The sequence below is a fragment of the Bombus fervidus genome, chromosome 5, assembly GCF_041682495.2.
Source record: "Bombus fervidus isolate BK054 chromosome 5, iyBomFerv1, whole genome shotgun sequence".
NCBI classification, from domain to species: Eukaryota; Metazoa; Arthropoda; class Insecta; order Hymenoptera; family Apidae; genus Bombus; species Bombus fervidus.
In genome coordinates this window covers 8,803,754-8,811,626 of record NC_091521.1, presented here as the reverse complement: position 1 = coordinate 8,811,626, position 7,873 = coordinate 8,803,754, and positions in this window count along the sequence as shown.

The window sequence follows — 7,873 nt, the reverse complement described above, 5'->3', positions numbered from 1 at the left end:
CAGTTCCGTCGGATTTCGTACGCCCTCTTGGATTACTACGATGGAATAATATCCGAAAGCACTTTTCTAACTAAACGACTTCCACTTTATCCTGGGAATCCTGTTTGACTGCCGTTGTCGATCGAGGAAGATTAATTCGATTGATGAATTGAAGAAATAACGGATTTCAACGGGAGGATGTTTGAGGGAGGTGGAACAAATGCCAGGGGATCGGCTGATTGAAATGTTCGTATTTCAAATAAAGATTTGCTGTTCCTCCGGCTGCGTTTGTAACACGTTGTCACAATTCAACTGCAATAGGAAAATAATAGTAGGACCACCTGTAACGCAGAAGATATACAGGCCCGCCTAAGCATTCGAACGCTTGTAGACATTTTTTATGAATATAATATGTACGTTATACGATACATTTCGAAATTTCATTAGCTGCTATGACACTCGACTATCATATTGATCAAGTTTGAGAGTAATTTGAAAACATATATGAAAATACAAAAGAGTATTGAAGTCTAAGTAAAGATTTTTTCACTGCTAAGTCGAGCATGCTCGAATTGTTGCTCTATCTTTGCTCTAAATTAGATTCGTTGATTAAATTCTTGATCGTTGATTGATTTTCCAGAAGATGGCTTTTTAAGAACAAAAGGATGTCGAATGTTATGCATAATGCTAAACAATCACAAAATACAAGTGCAAGAATTCTTTTGCAAATCTGATACGAGTATTATCGAGGTTAATATCAACAAAATAAAATGCTGTAGAAGGATGTTATTGTTTATAATTCTAAGAGGAAAAGGCATTACAAAGATACTGTAGAGATCTATTTCGATAGGAAAGCGATATGGCTCATCCAATAAATATTTATCGCGAGACTTCCTGTTATCTCTACGATACAGCGCACAATCAATGCAGTTGAACGAAATCGAAGGGGGATCAAGAATTTCCTTCATCTGTCCGATTCGTTCCGTGATCCCTCCGCCACGGTCCCTCTTTTTATTCCCACCTATCGACGAAGTATAGCGACGGCGTGAACGATGCCAGCTATTGGCCGCGAAGAATGCGAGTGGAAAATACTCGGTGGATAGCCAGTGTAACTGCGGAACGGCGAAGCGTCTCGAAAGCTCGAAAAGAAGAAAGACGAGGAGGTGTTTTCTTTGGGTTTACGTGACACCACGCGTTGCCCCGATATAACCGAGCAGATCGAAGCGGAAAGTTGCTCCCATCCTGCGGTATGCTCGACCGCCCCCCGGGAATGTGGACCTCCGTCTTCACAACAGACTCCTTCTTCCTTTCTCCTCTTCCCCCTTCACCATTGCTTGCTTTATTTCTGCCTTCCACGGCGTCTTTCATACTACGGACTTCGCGTCTCTTCTCCTGTCTCTTTTCCTTTCCCGTCTTTTTTCCCTGTTGCCCAGGCTTCTGGCTACGTTGGGTGACACCCAACCTAACCCCAGCCGACTGAACCTGAACTAGCCAACCCCGTCATTCTAGTCAGTCATCCACTCGACCCCCTTTGCCCGTTCCAACAGCCGAGAATCCAGCCGCTACTTACACCAGGGCTACTTCTCCTCGGCCTCGTGGCTGGCGCACACTTTGTTCGAGCTTTCCGCTTTTCACCGGCTCGACCATCTTAGCTTTGGCTTCGCGAGGACGAAAGAACGACGCGACGAACTACAATTGTCTCCCGGAGTAGGATTATGTATGTGAGGTTGTAAGAGTGAGAGCAATAACTTAATGCGTTAATACCAGGAGGCTGCTGAATAAGCATCTCATAATATTTGAGAGGACAGTGTGATTGTATATAGAGGAGGGATTTTATTTTGTGGATTTTCTTGTGGTTAATTTTTTACCGTTGGTCTTTGTTTGAATAAAATGTGAATTTATCCTGGCGCCGTGACTCGTTTTACGCTGCTAGTCGCGTGCAAGCAAAATATTATCATTATCGATAACGAGTTCCCTTGTTATCTTTATCTTTGTTATCTTACGTGCTCTTAGGTTTTCGAATGCACTTGTTAATGTCCTACGTAATTGTACACAGAACGGAACCGTGATATCGACTTTTTAATTTTTATAATTTGAATTGCTTTATTTGTATTTTTCGAGAACTATCGGTTTCGATGGTGGTAGAATAGGAGCATTACTAAAATGTATAAATTATTGGAATTCTAATACAAGATTTTTGGTATCATTGAGAATTTACAAATAAAATAGTTTTCATTCTATTCGTAACTCGATCGTCAAACAAAATTTAATCAGACATTGGAGGAAGAAATTTTTTATGTTACAAGAATAATTATTTATTATATTTTTAACAAACAGAACCGGATTCTAATTCTGGAAGATCAGTATTGTTCCAAAATGTAAATAAGTAAAGAAAAGAAAATAATTTAAACTAGTGAAGCAGAATCTTCTGTTGTAGCAATTTCTATTTGCTTTAGAATCGCATTTAGCAACTGTGTATATCTTTTAAACGAATTATGTAGTGAATGTCTTCCAGTTATGTAGTAAATGGAGTTATATGTACTTCTGTATACTTATTGGGAAACGTATATTCTGTATTACATTTTACAATTCGCTCTCCGATATTCTGATTTGTTGTTGTTAATTCACTTTGGCAACTTCATGCTACGATGAACACAGTGAAATCCAGTTTTGCAGCATTCATTTGAGAAGTTGATATTGTATATTTTGAAATGAATATTGAATGATGCGTAGGGCAAGAATGTGGTAATTAATCTAAGTATGATTAAATCGAATTGTCAGGCAAAATTACTGTTATTTACTGTTATTTAGTAAACAACGAATAAGATAATTAAATCGATCCTTCAATTTTAATCCAAATTGAAGTTAAACAATACATTTAATCAAACGTTCCTATTTGTTTGTTCTTTTGAATAATCGCGGTGTGGATTTCTGATACATTTTTCAAATTTCTACTGTCATGTTTGTTTGACGATTAAAATTATTATGTCACCTTTTCTTCATTTAAACTGTTGAAAAGTAATATTTTACTTTCCGAGGACATTAAAACTAAAAGAGAAACACAATTAAGTCTTTTTTGATATACTTTCTATTCAATCAATAGATGTTATCTCATACTACAAATTTATTGTATCAAGTGAAATTATCTCTTGTTGGATGATAATACTCTGAAAACATTCCTAAGAGTAAAACCTTTCCTACACATTCACAAATTATGCTAGAAATCCTTTTCAACGGTAAAGTTTATCCCACATGGGTAAATGATATGAATCACAAGCATAAAAGTTCTGTTAGATGTTTCCACGAAACTAAAAATAACTAGAAATACCATGAAAGAACAAATATAGCTTAAATAAACGAAGATTGCAGAAAAACATCAGAAGTAACTTAACTTAACTTCTTCTGATATATGTATATTAAATTCTATTATAAAAATCAGAAACCAAAAAACTAAAGCCTTATTTAACGAGGAACACTGTTTCATGAATTTATTCCTTTCAAATTTGCTTAATGCATACAATTATTTCTTCCCATGCTTCAGCTTTATTTTTAGTCAGGAAATAAATTGCATCGAAGGCAATAATGGGAGATTCCCACGTCATTATGTCTACCTTAATCCATAAAAACTTCGGGCTCATCAGAAGATAAGCCGCGGTCTCTGTTGAAAATTATTTCAAGATCGACCAAGTAACGAACATGATCATCGAAATCGAGGGATCAATAATCCGGAGGTTAATGTCGGATAATTCGAGCAGGACAGATTGTCCGGAATTCCCGGGGTCTGACATCGTAACCAGATAATTCTGGAGAGACATTTCGATAGGACCGTTTCGACTTTTGACAAATGGCTCGCAGTTGATATCTTATAGGTGGCTTCCTTATAGAAGATGATGTACGATGACTGATGATCCTTCGTGGTTACCGTTGCTCCCCTGAGATATTATTTTGTTCTAACAGAAACTACTTTCCAATTTCTTACGCAATTTATATCTTACACGTTGTTGTTTAATTCCCCGGTGATCGATCGTACACACGAACGAACGTATGAAGTGAATGAACAAATAGTAAATGTTCGTGGCTATATCGCAATTGATATCTTTATATTCACATCTCTCATCAATAATTATCCTTTTGTCAACTATCCCCGCGATTTTTAGTTTCGATAGAAAACTTGATACGTCTGTTTATTCAACGTGTATTCAATAGTATTTAACGTTCATGTATTTTGATACGTTTGTTTGTTCAGTACGTATTTAAACAGAGCTGAGAAAGACATCACATTACTATTTTCAAAAAAAAAAAAAAAAAAAACGCTACTATATAAAACGTCAATGTTTCTCTTTCCAGAACTTTATTTTTATATTTCTGATGTATTTACTAATTTTTTAATATGTGTTTTTTAAACAGATTGTTACAAAAAATAATATACAAAACACCGATATAAATAATCGCGTTGTTATATAACATGTCTTGAAAAATTATGCATATTGAATATAATATTCTTTCAAAACAAACATTATACTATTTTAAGCAAGTTCCTTCATTTATTTTATATATATTTATATATATATAAATATATAAATAAATATATATAAAATAAATGAAGAAACTTGCTTAAAATAATGAAAGGTTTAACGACGGTTTTGTAATGTATTTATATACAATATATTATACCTATCCTATTAATTAATTTACAGAACACCTTCATTAAAATACGTCTCTGAAATACTCCACGGTAATCGAGTCTAAATGGAAATCGTGTCTCGACAAGCAATACCATCGTCTGAAGGACGAAGTACTTATACGCATCTAGAAATAGCAGAAAGATTTTTTACAGCATGCGAATAGAGAAATCTCGGTCCACGGGTCGATATCACGAAAGCATGTCCTGTCACCCAGTAGCCACGGGTTAGCACTTCCTGCCGCGTTACCGTAGCCGTAAACTACGAGTGCTGCACGCGATTATCTCGATCCAGTTCATTAACATAGCCAACCCGTCGAATGGTCTCACCGAATCGTTCCCAGCCGAGTCTGTGCTCTTGTTTAATGCACGATAAGTTGCGCCCGCTAGCTCTTCGATCTAGTCTCGACGCGATAATCCTGCACTTTATTCAGCCCCAGTCTAAGATAGCGTCAGACGACGCTATTTTCAAAGAACAAAATAACCTTTCTGCTACGTTGATACTTGGATTGTAACTGTGTCGCCACAGGAAACGTACACTGTTCGATTCAACGCTAGACTAGATTAGTTAGCACGAGATATTGTATTCGAAAGATTTGATCAAGAGAAAGGGTATAGCGGCGAGGGCTAAATTGTATAGCTAGCGCGTTCCTTGTTACGCTGAAGGTATTAAATAGTTCTAACGAGTGGATATAAAGCCTCTTGTTTACACGTACTTCCCTTGATAATGGGGATTAATTTTTCAGTAAATCGACTAGTCGAAGCGAACGCGACAGGTACTAGAACGACGAGCAAGGGTTAGATATCAAAGGATAAGGCAGGTCCATTAGCATTCCTTGATTTTTCACTGTCGGGCAAAGGCGTCCTTTGCCACGGTATCGTGCTCATAAATTTCGTTCTCAGGGTCACTGAACATGATTCCCACGCTGATTGAGCGTAGCCCATCATCCGGCTAACGGATGCTGGAAACCCATGATCTTGGATACTTACGTGGTCCACTTTTCGTTCGTGCAGCACGATAAACTTGATATTCTCCAAAACGTTCTCGTCATCCCGCTTCTCTTGATTATGTACCCCGATGAACGACAACATCGTGACTGTTTCGGCTTTGGTTTTTGAAACACGACGCTTTTTGTCGGACACGATCAACTCCCGATTTTAATTGGTCTCCTCGTTCGACAATTGACCGCTCGCCCGCCATTGCGCGCTAACATGACAGAGGGTTCGCTGCTTGCTGAATGTATAATGCAAAAGTATCGATCCACTATACGCGTTCGCTCGCTACAATTAGCTTTGCTCAGATAGGCACGATGTGTGGAAATCCCAATTTCAAGGTATATAATTGAGAATATACTTGTTGGATCGATACGTGGATAATATAATGATTGGTAATTCAAGATTGGTTAAACAGCTCTCGTCTTTTGATAAACATCGAATAGGCTATTTATGGAAAGGTGCTTATTTAAATAGATATCTTGTATTTTTAATGTTAAGTTAGTATTCTAATTTGAAATTATTATTTTCATAAAATTATGCAATAATGCTACTTAGCATTTTATTCCTCCAATTTTCCCGAACTTCACAAGTTTTCTTCTTGTACTATTAACAATATGATTATAAACGACATTGTTCAAAAAATATGCACATTTATTCCAGCAAACCTTAAATACGCGAGTAACATCTATTAAATCTTTGATCTATCGAAACTACCAAAAGTTTAAACGATTACTGTTGTAAAACTAATGAAGATCTTCAAATAATTAGAGACGTAGAAAAGAGTACATCTTCTTCTGCAAAGCGCTTTCCATTTCAGTTTCATTTTAATCGACTTCTCGATGTTGAGATATCGTCGTTTAAAGAAACCCGAATCTTTCAATAATTCTCTGTCGCTGACTCCCTCGCATGCTCAGACCTCTCACTCGCACCGTGTTAGTGACCAATCACTAGCTCGTTGATAGTGCGCTGGTCAGTGACAGACGGAGTCAGCATTTTCTTACTAGCACTACTTCACTACTACTAAATATACGTATTTCCTGAAAAAGATGTAGGTCAGACCGCTGCTGACTGTCATTCATAACTCTGTAGGTTTACAATGAGATACGTCTATTATACATTAGAGTACTACACTTTCAGAATCAATTGAGCTATCGATTTAAATCGAGATACATTATGGCCACACATTTAACTATGCTTTGAGTAAATAATATCTAAAAATTTCGTGTAGTTTTATGTGCATCGCTTACAAAAGATTTATGTATTATTTTGGTGAATCTTGTTATTTTTGTTTTTATATGTTATAGATTATATGTAGTTTTTTTTTTGTAGAAATAAAATGTCAAAAAACTATTAATTGTTGCTTTCATTCATCAATTAATAATGCAATCACATGGCTACGATATCTTTTCCTACGTGACTCATGTTTCTGTCAATGATTTATAAAAATAATCATTATCAAAATTGTTATTAATACTGTATTACAATGAAGCTTTCAATATCATCGAACTTTCGCGCTGTTTATTAACGTTGTTTCATAATATCGATGAATGTAATAATACATTCTGAAATTAAACAAATTTGTTCTCTAGTTAGACGAATTAAAAATATTTCTCTAGTTAAAAGATTATTGTGCCTAAAATATAGATACATTGAAATAATTGTACGTTTTTCTATCCGCGACTTAACATATTTAAGAAATGACAAATAAGTGAAATATTCGTATAACTTGACCCCTGCTAACGTGTCGTCTGGGAACCTGCATTTCAATCGATGAACTTTGCGTCTCGTCTTGCTCGAAATTCAGCGCATTTACAAGCAGGACACGGTTACATTTAGCATAATAATACGTTGATTGATACGTACGTGAGCCAAACTACTGTCGTTAGGGATGCACGATTCGTTTCAGAGGCCTCGTCTGAATGGCCGCTTATCCTCAATGCAACGTTCCTAGTGACTTCGAATGGTTTGTATGTAACTGTCCCGCAGCAGCAAGTTACCAGGAAACCTACTTAAGCTTCTAACAGGTCTTCAGATTAACCTGGTCATTCCTAATACATAAGCTAAAGACTAACTTCCATCCACTTATCTCTTACAACTAATAGCATGCATTATGCCTCGAGCTATTTTAAAAACATACGAAGTTGTTATCGTTGAAACTGTATCAAGTTGTTCCACATTTAATGGAATTCAAGATTTTTATTATTGTTTATTGTATAC